Source organism: Macrobrachium rosenbergii, chromosome 53 (assembly GCF_040412425.1).
Source record: "Macrobrachium rosenbergii isolate ZJJX-2024 chromosome 53, ASM4041242v1, whole genome shotgun sequence".
NCBI classification, from domain to species: domain Eukaryota; kingdom Metazoa; phylum Arthropoda; class Malacostraca; order Decapoda; family Palaemonidae; genus Macrobrachium; species Macrobrachium rosenbergii.
This window is the reverse complement of record NC_089793.1, coordinates 24,953,136-24,970,054: the sequence shown is the minus strand read 5'-3', so window position 1 is coordinate 24,970,054 and position 16,919 is coordinate 24,953,136. Positions and strand designations below refer to the sequence as shown.

At 36.2% G+C, this 16,919-nt stretch overlaps 1 long non-coding RNA gene across 1 annotated transcript in view; it reads left to right on the top strand.

Moving 5' to 3' along the window:
- Positions 1-16,919, top strand: part of LOC136834365 (uncharacterized) — a 253,856-nt gene that overhangs the window by 162,798 nt on the left and 74,139 nt on the right. The window contains exon 2 of the long non-coding RNA XR_010851763.1: positions 792-825. This is a non-coding gene — a long non-coding RNA (uncharacterized lncRNA). The remainder of the gene's footprint in view (positions 1-791; positions 826-16,919) is intronic.

The window sequence follows — 16,919 nt, the reverse complement described above, 5'->3', positions numbered from 1 at the left end:
ATATGATGAGGTTGTTGCTGTAGTTGAGAACGAACCCTTTATGGTTCTTGTGGTCATTAATATGACTGTGATGCCGAGCAAGGTATTATTGTTATATGTCGGAGTGAGAATGACTCCTGGTTAGTTACGATTGTTATTTTTGATGAAGCAAGTGCGGCTCATGTTACTATCATTATTATTGTACAATCTTATGTTTGTCTATTATTATTTACTGTTTTACTGCCGCTGTGAATTTTTGTTATTTAAGGGTTATCGAGCCATTTTTGTGCTATCCATAAAGTTATCGATGATTATTATTCGATGTTTTGCTGTGCTGTCTGAAATCTGGGCTTACTTGTACATTTTTTTAATATAGTAATGATAATAAAATAATTCTAAGCTAATTTGAGTATTTTCTTTAGCACCCTTCTCCTTGAGATTGTCACAGTCCTAGTGCCCAACGCTTAAGATCTACATTAAAGAACCTGACGGTCCCACAGAAATTGGGGTTTGTTACAATATATATATATATATATATATATATATATATATATATATATATATATACTGTATATATACGTTTAAAGTATGTGTATATATGTATAATGCATATTTCTGCGTGTATGTCTTTTAGTGTTGCTCTTATTTTACATTCTCACAGTCTTATCTAATCTACAGTATCCATCTCACGTCTATTAATTTAAGCAAGGCATTAATATTCGTCTGGAAGTGATTTCACATTCTTATATCGACGGAATATTTTAAAATAATATATTACAGTATTTGTATATCATCGCTTCTCTTTCTTTCAGGTAAGGTCATTTTCTGCAGTTACCCTGGAATACCGTGAGTTGGGAATATTTATATTTCTTGTAGTGTTTGTGTAGACTTTTCATTAGTGTCAAATTTTATGCAGTGAAGACGTAAAATACCATAGGTCATAATTGTAAACGTTTTCCAGCCACGAGAAACATTACTCTAAATTATTTTACTCTGGATTACCGTAAAGATTTCCACCCTCTGCTGCATCTCAAAATCGGAGGTAGAGAACATCTATAATTCTTGTAGTGTTTGTTTAGATCTAACGTTGTAAAATACCACAGGATATATTTTTAAAATCCCGCCCGCCACGAGAAACTTTACCCTAGATTAATTCACTCTTGATTACCGTAAAGATGTCCACCCTCTGCTACACGAAAGTAGAGAATACTTCAATTTGTGGTAGTGTTTGTTTATATCTTTATTATAATTTCAGTTGTCATACTTTCCAGAAGTAAAATACCATAGGTCATAGTTGTATATCCCCGCCAGCCATGAGTAACATTATCCGAGATTAACTTGAACTGGATTCACATAAAGATTCCCACCCTCTCAGATTTAGATTGCTCTCTTATCTAACCTAGAATTGTCTTTTGGAATAACGATGAGAACAGACGAAGAAGAAGACGTGAAGGACAAACGAATTCCTAGTCGTGATTCCACGTCGGGAGAGAAAGGGAGTGTGAGTGAAGGTTCATTAGGCAGGTTAATTAAAAGACGCTTGGAAAGGGGCGGCCTGTACCTTCTCTTCTCTAACTGCTTTTGAAGTTACGAGAGGCATAGCAGCGGTATGATGCTAGGAATTCAGAGACTTATTTATTATCTATCTCGTTTTTAAGCGGTCCGGGGATTTGTTAAAGAGTAGGTCGGCCATTGTTGTTTTTCTAAACGGGAGAGAGATTCGAAACACTATTTTCGTAGGGATGGGACTAACCGTTGTCTTTTCCCAAGACAAACGATATTCAGAGCTATGTAAGGCGCTTTAACCTTCTCTCAAGGCAAAAGTATAATCAGGGGGTTGTGGGAGATATGTGTTCGTATTTTCTTAAGGGAAAGGGTAAGATTACTGTAGTATTTTCACTATTAAAGAAGATATAGCGACAAGGGTTTTCTCTTGTATTTTTTCTTGATGAAGGAATTTTCTTATACATTTTACCTGCACCTCCGTTCACAATCTTTCTTCCATCTTATTTTCCACCCTCTTCTAACAGTTGTTTCGTAGTGCAGCTGCGAGATTTTCCTCCTTTTACACCTTTAAAACCTTTTACTCTCAATTTCCCTTTCAGTGCCGTTATATAAAATAACCAATTATAGGTAACTAGACAAAATTTTAGGGTATTATGTTCCACTTACCTCCCTCCTACCCAGCCTCTCTCTCTCTCTCTCTCTCTCTCTCTCTCTCTCTTTCGGAAACACCTGTCTCGCTCTAATCTAAGAAGCAAATTTCGTTATTTTATACTTCACTTACGGAGGCTTCTGAGGAGAACCCGATAATCAATGTCGTCTTGGCTCAAGGAAGAAGAAGCTTTGTTTGAGCAGGTCGTACAAGAAATAGCAAGGGAGCATTTTTATCAGTTCCCTCTCTCTCTCTCTCTCTCTCTCTCTCTCTCTCTCTCTCTCTCTCTCTCTCTCTTATTTTTTACATTACGCGGATATCGCTTCAGGAGACATCGGCTTTCTTTTGATCGTCTTTTGTTTTTCAACAAAGAATCTGAAGTACCGGGGAACAAACAGATCGTTTCGGTGTTTTAAATTGATCTACAAAATATGTTACTTCACACGAAAGCTATATTTTTAAAATAGGATTGTCGACGTTAAAAGATGCTTTCACACAAATTCTGTTACTTCACACAAAAGCTATACTTTTAAATTAGTATTGTTGACGTCAGAAAATTAACTCCACAAAATCAGTTATTTCACACAAAATCTATATTTTTAAATCAATATTGTAGACGTCAAAAAAATGAATTCCACAAAATATGTTACTTCACACTAAATCTGTATTTTTAATCAATATTGTTGACGTCAAAAAATGATCACACGGAATCTTTACTTCATACAGAATCTATTTTTAAATCAGTACTGTTGACGTCAGAAGATAAATCCCACAAAATCTATATTTTTAAATCAAGATTGATGACGTCAAAAGATAAATCCCCCAAAATCTGTTACTTCACAGAGAATCTATATTTTTAAATCAAGATTGATGACGCCAGAAAATAAATCCCACAAAATCTGTTACTTCATACAAAATCAGTATTCATAAATCAGTATTATTGACGTTAAAAAATAAACCCCACAAAATCTGTTACTTTAGGCGTCGACTCATGTCGTAGACAAAAATCGAGAGATCACCCAGAAAATTTTTTCTTTTATTCCGATGTTCATTCGTAATGGTTTACGAGACAGGACGTTAATCCCTCACGCAAGGGCTGATTGCTGTCGCACAGGGCACAAAGGATGATATTTCCCTTATCATACGGAGAGGGATTATCCTGGAAAGGTTGATTATTGAGTCCTTTTCATATGAAGATCAGTTTCATTCTCGTTTCAAAGGATAATTTTGATTCCCTTCGGGAGAATAGTCTCTTTCGTTTAAATGATTTTTAACTATAGTTTTATCGTTTGTACAGTATGAGAGATTTTATCATTTTTTATGACTGATTCTATTTTTATATAGGCTATGTATATATATATATATATATATATATATATGTATGTGTGTGTGTGTGTGTGTGTGTGTGTGTGTGTATATGTATATATATATATATATATATATATATATATATATATATATATATATATATATATATATATGTATATATGTGTGTGTGTGTGTATGTATCTTTATATGTGTGTATGTACATACATTTATATATATACATACATACATACATACACACACACAAAAGGATTGCTTCATATATCTTGCATTTGAATCTAAGGCTTTGTAATGACAAGCGTATCCAAAAAGTGTGAAGAATGCGAGAAGAGGGGATTGTGGCTACGGCATTACAATTACACACACGCACACACATATATTCATATATATGTGGACTTTATAAGTATACCTGTGTGAAGATATATTTTTTATTAAGTTTTTCTTAGACGTCAGTGACCTTCCCTGTTGTGCCGCCAGTAGCTGGGTTCAGTCAATCAGCCTGTGTCAGTTAAAGGACCACTTTCATTTGATGTTTGAACTTGTTGTCAGGATTAATGTTTCAATACAAAATCTATTCTGTGTCTCATCACGGATGGTTACGTTCTTTTACCAGGAAAAGCTTGCTTGCTTTGATCCTAGCCCTGAAGAGAGTTTCATTTTAATTCTTGCATTTAAAGTTTTGTATACTTCTGTAAAGTGATTTATTTCCCATTACTTTCTGTTACTTCTATCTAATGAACACCTTATACTTTAGAAGCTTGAATTTCAAGTCTATGGTCCCTGTGGTGGCTTTTTCCATACGAATACGGTTCATCTTCTGAATAATAATTATTACAATAATAATAATAATGATAATAATAATAATAATAATAATAAGAAGAAGAAGAAGAAGACATTATTATTATTATTATTATTATTATTATTATTATTATTATTATTATTATTATTATTATTATTTCAGTAGGTGAAACCTATTCACATGGAACAAGCACACTGGGGCTAATGACTTGAAATTCAAGCTTCCAAAGAATGTTGGTTTCAACCTCTCACCGCAGACCCCAAACTGCATGGTACAGAGCCAGTGATTTTTCATCGCCCTTGGGGAGACTCGAACCCGCGACATCTGAGTGGCATGCCACGACACTAACCACTATAACAGCGGATCAGCTAATGATAATAATAATAATAATAATAATAATAATAATAATAATAATAATAATAATAATAATAATATGGACTCAGAAATTACGTGTTTGTATCTCCGAAAAAGTTCCTTTTAAATTTTCTCAGCCGGTGACTACTTTGCCATGTGTTGCCAAAGGTCGTTAATTCCGACGTGCCAAGAATAATTATCCCTTAGCGCAATTATTAGCATTGCAAATGGCACTGTTATCCTACTCAAACAAATTATTTTTATGTGCCCTTCAACCCAACTAATAATTATTATCCTTTCTTAGAAATACTTTGGCGATGTTATTTTTCATTACACAAAGGCTGGTTATTATACTCCCCAAAGCATTTGATAAATGAACTGGGTCCTTATAGAAGGGTAATTACTGTGACCCCACTTGCAACAGATGAGTGTGAACGCTGTCCCTTCACCAAGAGTATTGTTAATGATCTCTTCCGGAAATGTTTCGACGCAATTATGAACATTTGTAATGCCCCCCTCAGGTATTCTCGATAAGAATACTCTCTGATGTTTGGAAACTCTCTCTCTCTCTCTCTCTCTCTCTCTCTCTCTGCGTCAATAAACCTGGATGTTGTAACCCCAGTTTTAGTAATCACAAATGAAAAAATTAAACTCTCTCTCTCTCTCTCTCTCTCTCTCTCTCTCTCTCTCTCTCTCTCATCTCTCTCTCTGCGTCAATAAACCTAGATGTGACCCCAGTTTTAGTAATCACAAAACCAGAAACTCTCTCTCTCTCTCTCTCTCTCTCTCTCTCTCTCTCTCTCTCTCTCTCTTCGTCAGTAAACCTAGATGTTGTAACCCCAGTTTTAGTAATCACAAATCAAAAACTTAAACTCTCTCTCTCTCTCTCTCTCTCTCTCTCTCTCTCTCTCTCTCTCTCTCTGTCTGTGTGTGTGTGTGAGCGTTCGTAAATCAATTATTTCATAGCTTCGGCCAAGCTATTCGGAGCATCGTTGGGCGATAACTTCCCTTTAGCGTTAAGGAAATTAACGGAGGCGCCTTATCACGGTTTTCGCGCCGCGAGAGAGCGAGAGAGAAAATTTGTTCCCGGGCCATCTACAAATTTCGCCCAAAGAGAAAAGTTCGAGCGTCGCGAGATTATTTGAGGCTCTCTCCCTCACTTTCATTACCCCTCCACCCTCTTCCTTCTCCCTCCCTTCCCTCTTCCCGTACCCCTCCCTCTCTCTCGTTATTTCCTCTCCTTTCTCCCGTTTGTGGCCGCAGTTGCTGGGAACAGTTTCAGAGTTATCTTAAGGACAGTTCAAGAAACTGTTCAGTCTCCCTAAATAATCTTCTGTTACCAATCCCTTCCCCCTTCCTTCCTCTTCCCTTACCGCTCCCTCCCTCTCTTTTGTTATTTCCCTTCCTTTCGCTCGTTTATGGGCGCAAATGCTGGGAACAGTTTTAAATTTAACTTCAGGACAGTTGAAGGAACTGTTCAGTTTCCCAGAATTGTCTTCAGAGACAATTTTCAAATTAGTGCATTTTGCCCTGTTATCGATATGTAAGGCGACTTTTCGGATCGATGACCATGGTATTTGCCACGGCAGTATGACCCAACGAGAAGATATAAGATAATATAGAATATAATAAGTTTCCTTTTTTTTTACCCAAGATTTGTTATCAAGTTAGTTTTCAGTTACGGCTCTCAATGTCAAATTAAAGAGTAATTTATTTATATATATATATATATATATATATATATATATATATATATATATATGTGTGTGTGTGTGTGTGTGTGTGTGTGTGTGTGTGCGTGTGCGTGAGTGTGTGTGTGTGTATGTGTGCGTGGATGTGTCATAAAGATAAAAAGAAAATACATATAAAAGAATTATATTAAAAAATTATCCGTACATACTATTAACAAGGAAAACCTACAGCAAAATCTTTTCAGTCATGACATTAACGTCAAAGCTCTGCGAATCTAAACATCTGAATTAATAAATTATTTGACGTGTTACGGATAATTATTGGATAATTATTGGATAATTATTCCAGAAAAATTCATGCAGATACCGACGCGTGAAAACAAGTCATAAATTATGCAAATTCTGTGCCTGTTCTACTCAGCGAGTCGTCACTTAAAAAAAAATAATAACAATCCTTTCAAAATTAAAAATCTATTAGTCTTGTTGATTCTGCTCCCCCGGCGTAGCGATATGTGATGTCATAGCGGTCATATTTCATATGAATTTTCATTTCCATTGTCAAATTGAAGTGATGATACCTTTCAATTTTTTTTTTTTTTTTGTCCGTACACCCGCTGTAAAATTCATGTGAGAGTATCATCGGATTATCGTATTATTATTATTATTATTATTATTATTATTATTATTATTATTATTATTCAGAAGATGAACAGAACCTACTTATATGGAACGGCCCACAGGGTCAATGACTCAATTATTCAAAGAATATTATTCAGAAGTAATAACAGAAGGTATTAGGAAATATGGAAAGAAGAGATCACAGTTTTTAAAAACTAATTAACGAATCAATAAACAAATACATAAAAATTTCAGTAAATTATAAAATACAAGGGCACATTATTATTATTATTATTATTATTATTATTATTATTATTATTATTATTATTATTATTTTCAGAAGATTGGCCCTATTCCTATGTGTTTTACGTGTATCCCATGTTTATATAGAACAAATCGTTTTATATTTTCAAGTGGAACCCAATGCAAAAATTTCTGAATAGATTTCTATCTGAATTTCCATACGAGAATACGTCTCACCATTCTTCAATCCTTCTGTCCGAATATTTTTCAAGCAATTTCCTCGTTCCCTTTCTTTAGTGTGACGGCACAGATTTGAGATAAAAAAAAAAAAAAAGACAAAGAAAGAATATTGTTTTTATGTCTTCAGTCGTTTCCCCCAACCCTTGACTGTTTTGTGTGTCTGTGTGTGTGTGTGTGTGTGTATGTGTATTCAGGCCAGCCACTACATGTTTTGCATTATAGTGTGTGTGTGTTTTTTTTTTTTTTTGTTAAAAGAGGAGCAAAAGAGAACATACCCATCCTTTGTGAATGGGGTTGTCTGACGTTGAACAGTGCTCTAAAAATTTTTTTGTAGTTCTTTACGACGCGATATTCGAGTTTTTTTAGTTTTTAAATTAGTTTTTCTTTAGATATATATATATATATATATATATATATATATATATATATATATATATATATATATATATATATATAATATATATATATATATATATATATATATATATATATGTGTGTGTGTGTGTGTATGTGTATATATATATATGTACAGTATATATATATATATATATATATATATATATATATATATATATACACACACAAATTTATTTTCTTGCATCTTTTATTTCTCAGTATTTGCAAACAAACAGAAGCGAATGTTGACACAAATAGCCCCCCTATGTAAAAAAAAAAAGACATACATACATACATACATACATACATACATACATACATACATACATACATACAAAGTGACAGGCAAAAGAAATCTCTTTACTGCTCTGTAAAATGTTAGTCGTGTTTCATACCCTTGAAAATATTGTTGTTAAGTCTCGTTGCAAAAAGATTGGTCTTGACATTTTTCCACTGCTTGCACAGAGAGGGTCTAGTGCCTTTTAGGCTGGTCCATTTTTTTTTTTTTGGCAGTTTGTGTGTCGAATTTGTGTTGTTGGTTTATCGTGTTTTAACCTCGGTTTTTCTCAGTTTAGGGTTTTTTTCAGAAAATGTGATTCTCTCTCTCTCTCTCTCTCTCTCTCTCTCTCTCTCTCTCTCTCTCTCTCTTGGCAGTTTGGTGCTGTTGGTTTATCAAGTTTTGACCTCGGTTTTTCTCGGTTTATGGATACTTGGGTAATATGATTTTGCTCTCTCTCTCTCTCTCTCTCTCTCTCTCTCTCTCTCTCTCTCTCTCTCTCTCTCTCTCTCTCTCGGCAGTTTGTGCGTCGAATTGGTGTTGTTGGTTTATCACGTTTTAACCTCGGTTTTTCTTGGATATGTTTAGTTCGGTAATATGATTTTTGCTCTCTCTCTCTCTCTCTCTCTCTCTCTCTCTCTCTCTCTCTCTCCAGTTTGTGTTGAATTTGTGTTGGTTTTTCACTTTAACCTCAGGTCTTTCCGGTTTAGGGTTTTTAGATATGACTCTCTCTCTCTCTCTCTCTCTCTCTCTCTCTCTCTCTCTCTCTCTCTCTCTCTCTCTCTGCAGTTTGTGTTGAATTTTGTGTTGGTTTTTTCACACAACCTCAGTCTTTCCGGTTTAGGGGTTTTTAGATACAAACTCACTCTCTGCTCTCTCTCTCTCTCTCTCTGCAGTTTGTGTTGAATTTGTGTTGTTTTTCACAACCTCGGTCTTTCCGGTTTAGGGGTTTTTAGATATGACTCTCTCTCTTCTCTCTCTCTCTCTCTCTCTCTCTCTCTCTCTCTCTCTCTCTCTCTCTCTCTCTGCAGTTTTAATGGTTGTTGTTGGTTTATCACGTTTTAACAGGTTTTTTCTTGGATATGTTTAGTCAGAATATGATGAGAGCAGTTTGTGCGAGAATTGGTGTTGTTGGTTTATCAGTTTTAACCCTCCAGTTTTTTCTTTGGATATGTTTAGTTCAATATGATTTTGCCTCTCTCTCTCTCTCTCTCTCTCTCTCTCTCTCTCTCTCTCTCTCTCTGCAGTTTGTGTTGAATTTGTGTTGGTTTTTCACGCTTTAACCTCGGTCTTTCCGGTTTAGGGGTTTTTATGACTCTCTCTCTCTCTCTCTCTCTCTCTCTCTCTCTCTCTCTCTCTCTCTCTCTCTCTCTCACACACACACACACACACACACACACACACTCTCTCTCTTGTGACACAAACACTTGCTCATGACACGTTTGGAAATTATATTAAATTTCCTTTGAAATCATTTCTTAGATGTAGCAAACAAGAAAAACAGGAAAAAGAGAGAGAGAGAGAGAGAGAGAGAGAGAGAGAGTCTTTCACACAGCCACATGCACACACGTGTGCTGCGCGAGTATGCGTTTGAAAAGCTATACAGTATAGACTATGACACCATGAGTATTAACTTTTGAAATCATTTCTGTTAGACAACCATATAAAAAAACAGGAAAAGAGGGATATATATATATATATATATATATATATATATATATATTATATGTATATAAAGAGAGAGAGCCTCGGTGGCTCAGTCGGTAGAGCAGCGGCCTAGACTTCGTAGAGGGTTCAAATCCGCAGCCGACTGGGTCAAAGTGAAGGCAGACACTTGCTATCCGTGTAGACACCCTGGGTTATGCATGTAATCAACGGATAGGTTTGCTGAAAAGCAAATGGGTGTTACAGACTCATACACACATAAACAAAGCCACTCCAGCATCTTCTAAAACAGAACAGACACCTCACACGTCTCGAACTGTCGAGCCTACCCGGCCAGTTCTCCTCGCTGCTTGGGGAGGAAGGGAGCTGGGGATTGGCACGATACACGTACACATCTTTACCGGGTCTAAGCGATGTCAGGCAGGGCAGTCGATCGAGGCTACGCCTACCCCAACGCCAAATCAAAGTCCTTCAAAGAAGGCATCGTGCTTACCCCATATAGAAAATGGGAAAAAGCACGTTAAAACGAAGAATATAATGTGTATATATATATATATATATATATATATATATATATATATATATATATATATATATAGAGAGAAGAGAGAGAGAGAAGAGAAAGAAGAAGAATATATATATAATTCACGCTATCGACTGCATTGCGCCATAATCGCTTTTCGCTCAAAATATTAGCGCCAATAGCAGCAGGAACAGTAGTGATAATCAGCAGCAATAGTAATAAACAGCAGCAATTGCTCCTGTGTATAAAATCAGAATAAAAATGAAGCCAGACTGAGCCAAAAATAGTCGCCTGATAAGGCAAACATCGAAAAATCTCAAAAAGCGAATTCCCTCCCACCAATCTTTCTTTCTGTTGGCGTCCATGTCTTTGGAATTTTATACAGTCTTTCCATTCTTTTTTTTTCAATGCAGAAGCCTTGAAATATAGATGAAAGAGTTGAAACTTCTTTTTGTTTTAATTTTCTTTTTTCAACTTTTTTGGCGTTTCCTTCTCTCGTCATATTTTTTTTTCTTCCTCCTGAGAGGAAGAAGAGCAGGGGGATTCTACCTCGATGCTCTTGTCAAGTTTCAAATGTGAAGGAGAATCTTTATGTGCTTTGACTTCGCAGTGACTTAGAATGTTACCTTTTGTTTATTGTCTTTCTTTTTTCTTTTTATCAGGCGCCCACCTGAGTGATTCGTTCAGGTCATTTGGCTTTGGTGTGTGCGCTTGCGGGTGTGAGTTAGTGTTACTTTCTTCTTGCATGGGTGTGGGTTTGTTTTGGTAACTGAGTAAATAAATTTTGTTTGTGTGATGTCTGGGAAAAGAGAGATTTTGTAGTCTTGAGTCAGGCTCTGAAGTGTGACATATTTATACACACACACACATGTACACACACACATATATATATATATATATATATATATATATATATATATATATATATATATATATATATATATATATATATATATATATATATGTTTGTGTGTGTAAGAAATATGTCACACTTCAGAGCCTGACTCAAAACTACAAAATCTCTCTTCCTTCCAGATATCCCAAATCAAAATATATTTACTCAGTTACCTAAACAAACTCACACCCCCACAAGAAGAAGGAAACGCTAACTCACGCACGCGCGCTCACCCCAAAGGCAATTCACCTGAACGAATCACTAAGGTGGGCGCTTGATAAAAAGAAAAAAGAAAGACAATAGACAAAAGATAATATGAATGTGAAGTCAAAGCACATAAAGATTCCCCTTCACATTTGAAACTTGAAAAGAAGAGAATCAAGGAAGAATCCTCCTCCTCCTCCTCTTAGGAGGAAGAAAAAATTATGACGAGAGAAGAAAACGTAAAAAAAGAAGAAAAAAAATAAGTTTCAACTATTCCATCTATATTTCAAGACTTCTTGCAGCGAAAAAGAAATAAAACAAGTAAAAAATACGCCGAAGTTTCCTCGGCGCGACCGAGTTTTCTGTACAGCGTATAATCAAGGCCACCGAAAATAGATCTATCTTTCGGTGGTCTATGTATAATGCTGTATGAGTCGTGGCCCATGAAACTTTACGACGCGGTGGTGGCCTGTCGTATATCGTTGCCAGACGCACGATCATGGCTAACTTTAACCTTAAATAAGATCAAAACTACTGAGGTTAGCGGGCTGCAATTTGGTATGTTTAATGATTGGCGGGTGGATGATCAGCATACCAATTTTCAGCCCTCTGGCCTCAGTAGTTTTTAAGATCTGCGGACGGACAGAAAAAAATGCCGGCGGACGGACAGACAAAGCCGGCACAACAGTTTTCTTTCACAGAAAACTAAAAAGGAAGGAAAGACTTTATAAGATTCTCAAGACATGGACGCCAATAGAAAGAAAGATTGGCAGGAGGGAATTCGCTTCTTGAGATTTTCCGATGTTTGCCTTATCAGGCGACTATTTTTGGCTCAGTCTGGCTTCATTATTATTCTATTTTTATACACACATGCAATTGCAGCTGTTTACTTCTATTGCTTCTGCTGTTCCTGTGGCTGTTATTGGAGCTGCTATTTTTAGCGAAAAGCGATTATGGCGCAATGCAGTCGATAGCGTGAAGCGTGTTTACATTCTCTCTCTCTCTCTCTCTCTCTCTCTCTCTCTCTCTCTCTCTCTCAGTGTTGGATTTTAGGTTATGGAAGAGTTGTCTAGTTATAAAAGAAGAAATTTAAAAGTCAATGATCGATAATTTTCTGGAAAGGAGACAGGAAAGGTAGAATAAAGAATATATAGGAAAGTAGCCATTGAACAGATATTATAGATACTATGAATATAACTCACATTATCTATCAAACATCTTGGAATTATTTCTGAGTTTCTCTCCCCAGTTCGAACGGTGACATAGGCACCGGCATACATCCAGTCAGCCATTAGTGCTCAATCTATAGTACATGTGAAGTTAATTAGATTCATTAATATGAAAATTTTCACTTCCTAGTTAGCCTGATTATTATAAAAGTTAAGTATACCTTAGTTTTACCAGACCACTGAGCTGATTAACAGCTCTCCTAGGGCTGGCCCGAAGGATTAGACTTATTTAACGTAGCTAAGAACCAATTGGTTACTTAACGGGACCCACAGCATTGTGAATCCGAACCACATTATAGCGAGAAATGAATTTCTATCACCAGAAATAAATTCCTCTAACTCTTCATTAGCCGGCCGGAGAGGCGAACTCGGGCCTAACGAGTGCAAGGCCACAACTCTGCCGACTCGTCCAAGGAAGAGCTTGCCTGATTGTTATAATCAGCTAATCAGAACATCATCACTCGCGTGACAGTATGTCTTTATCGTCCATTTCATTTCGCGTAAAACAACAAATTACTGAGGAATCTTTATTTTTGAAGTTCTCGTTTTTTTAGTTAATAGAAATAGACACTTAACCAGTGTGAGGTAAATGCTAGAACAATTTGTGAGGTAAATGACGGAACAATTCGTGAGGTAAATGCTGGAACAATTCATAAGGTAAATAATGGAACAACCCGTCAAGTAAATGCTGGAGCAGTTCGCGAGGTCAGTGCTGGAACTATTCGTGAGGGAAATGCTGGAACAATTCATGAGGTAAATGCTGGAGTATTTCGAAACGTAATTGCGGGAACAATTCGTGAGGTAAATATATTACTATATACAGTTCCCCTTAGAGGGAATAGCTTCTAAGATGTTAACTTTCTTTCTTTAAGCTACCACAGTTGATTGACCACCAGTGACATAACTCGCTACTCACCTCAGCGTAGTACAATAGATATTCTACGAAATGTTACAGCATTTACCTTACGAAATGTTCCATCATTTACCCCACGAATTCTTACAGCATTTGCCTTTCGGATTGTTCCAGCATTTACCTCACAAATTATTCCAGCACGTACCTCTCGGATTGTTCCAGCATTTCCCTCACCAGTTGTTCAAGAATTTACGACACGAATTGTTCCAGCATTTACCTCACGATTTGTTCCGACGTTTCCCTCACGAATTGTTCCAGCATTTCCCTCTCGAATTGTTCCAGAATTTACCACACGAATTGTGCCAGCATTTGCCTTGGGAATTGTTGCAGCATTTCCTTCACGAATTGTTCCAGAATTCACCACAAGAATTGTTCCAGTATTTCCCTCACGAATTATTCCAGCATTTCCCTCACGAATTGTTCCATAATTTATCACACGAATTGTGCCAGCATTTACCTCTGGAATTGTTGCAGCAGTTCCTTCACGAATTGTTCCAGAATTTACCAAACGAATTGTTCCAGCATTTACCTCACAATTTGTTCCTGCATTTATCTCACGAATTGTTCCAGCATTTATCTCGCGAATTGTTCCAGAATTTACCTCACGAATCGTTCCAGAATTTACCACACGAATTGTTCCAGCATTTACCTCACGATTTGTTCCGGCGTTTCCCTCACGAATTGTTCCAGAATTTACCATGAATTGTTCCAGCATTTACCTCGGGGAATGTTCCAGCGTATCCCCCACGAATTGTTCCATCATTTACCTCACGATTTGTTCCGTCATTTATCACACGAATTTTCCCAGCATTTATCTCACGAATTGTTCCAGCATTTCCCTCACGAATTGCTCCATCATTTACCTCACAATTGTTCCAGCACTTACCTCACATTCGTGAAGTGTCTATTTTTACTAACTAAAAGCGAGAACTTCAAAAACAAGACCCTCAGTAATTTGTTGTTGTACGCGAAATGAAAATGGGCGATAAAGGTATATTGCCACGCGAGTGATGATATTCTAATGAGATGATTATAATAATCAGGCTTACAGGGGATCGGACATTTTTACGTTAAATCTAATTAACATAACATGTATTATAGATCGAGTGCTAATACGTGACTAGATGTATTCCTGTGCCTAAGTCACCATTCGAACAAGACAGAGAGACTCAGAAATAATTCCGAGATGTTTGGAAAATAATGTTCTTTATATTCATAGAATTTATAATATCTGTTCTATGGCGATTTTCCACTCCTTTATTCTGCCTTTCCCTTTCTCTTTTCCAGAAAATTATTGACCATTCGCTGTTATATTTCTCTTTTTATAACTAGACAGCTCTGCCATGACTGTTAAAATCTAATTCTGAAGGAAAGAGAGAGAGAGAGAGAGAGAGAGAGAGAGAGAGAGAGAGAGAGAGAGAGAGAGAGAGAGAGAGAGGCCAAAACTATCTGGTAATCTATAGAGAGAGAGAGAGAGAGAGAGAGACTATCTGGTAACCTGGAGAGAGAGAGAGAGAGAGAGAGAGAGAGAGAGAGAGAGAGAGCAGCTATCTGGTAACTTGGAGAGAGAAAGAGAGAGCAGCTGTTTGGTAACCTGGAGAGAGAGAGAGAGAGAGGGCAACAACTATTTGGTAACCCGGATAATCTTCCACCTTTATTATTAATTAACTTGAAAGGTTTTTTCTCCTCTTTGAAAACACATTAATACATCTGCTCTTGGCATATCAAAGGCTGCGTTTCCCAGGTACTGAATTAGAATGAGTTTGCTACTGAGAGGAAAATCAGGGATTTTGGCTTTGAATAAATATGTAAATTTAGAGCTCAGTCGATGAGGCGGCTTCCACGCCGGTTGAGATACTCTTCGCTGTTTAAAAGACTCCCCCCTCTCTCTCTCTCTTCTTACTTGTCAATCTGTTTTTCTTTGTGTTCATACACGAAGGGAAGAGAAACATTACCGTATAGTCTCTCTGTCTCTCTCTCTCTCTCTCTCTCTCTCTCTCTCTCTCTCTCTGTAATTCAGACACGAGTGCAAGAGAGACATTAACGTTTGATTCTCTCTCTCTCTCTCTCTCTCTCTCTCTCTCTCTCTGGGCTTACCTCTTCTTTCAACACCCTCTTCTATTCTTAGCTTTGGAGGTGGTACAGAGATCGACTGTGAATACGTTTAAATGCACATCTGTATTTGCAAAAAGAATGTTGAGAATGTTGTTTACCTTAATGTGGTATGTTAATGTTGTTCTTAATGTTTGCTCTTATTCATATTTTTTATTATAAAATTCTCTCATTTAAGTCTTGTGAACGTACCTTAGTCCTTTCATTAGAACCTTAGAGATGTCTTATGTTGTAGTTTCAGTTTTTTAAGAAATCTTCCGTGATAAATTTATAAGACCTCTAAACAATGATAACATTTTATTCTCAGGTTTGAATGTGAGACAGTGATTACTTTGAGCCTAAGGCCTTCTCTCTCTCTCTCTCTCTCTCTCTCTCTCTGTATGTCTCTATATATCTATATATATATATAATATATATATATATATATATATATATATATATATATATATATATATATATATATCATTTGTTTATTAAATAGAAAATCAACATGTTCTTTTTGTTGTGTTTTTCCAATATCTGAATATCTGATGGGAAAATAATACTCTCTCTCTCTCTCTCTCTCTCTCTCTCTCTCTCTCTCTCTCTCTCTCTCTCTGTATATAATATATATATATATATATATATATATATATATATATATATATATATTATATATATATATATATATATATTTGCTTGCCGTGTAGAAAATCGAACATATTCTTTTTGTTGTGTTTTCCAATATCTGAATATCTGATGGGAAAATAATACTCTCTCTCTCTCTCTCTCTCTCTCCTCTCTGTCTCTCTCTCTCTCTCTCTATATATATATATATATATATATATATATATATATATATATATATTGCTTATATGTGCTTAGAAAATCGAACATATTCTTTTGTTCTGTGTTTTTTCTAATATCTCTCTCTCTCTCTCTCTCTCTCTCTCTCTCTCTCTCTCTTTTGCTCTTTCTCTCTCTCTATTGCTTTCAATTTATCTTGTATAGATTAATTAATCAGAACCTTTTCCTTGTTCCAGTGTATAAAACTGGTTTCCAGATCTCTGGTTTATCGCTCTATGGTTTACAGACCTGTGGTTTATAGATCTGTAGTTTCTAGCTCTGTGGTTTACTGGTCTGTGATTTGTTGCTCTATGGTTTGCAGATCTGTGGTTTATCGGTTTGCGGTTTACAGATAAGTGGTTTATTGCTCTGTAGTTTACAGAAATGTGGTTTATCGCTCTGTAGTTTACAGGTCTGCGGTTTACAGATCGGTGGTTTACAGACTTGTGGTTTCTAGATCTGTGGGTTACGGACC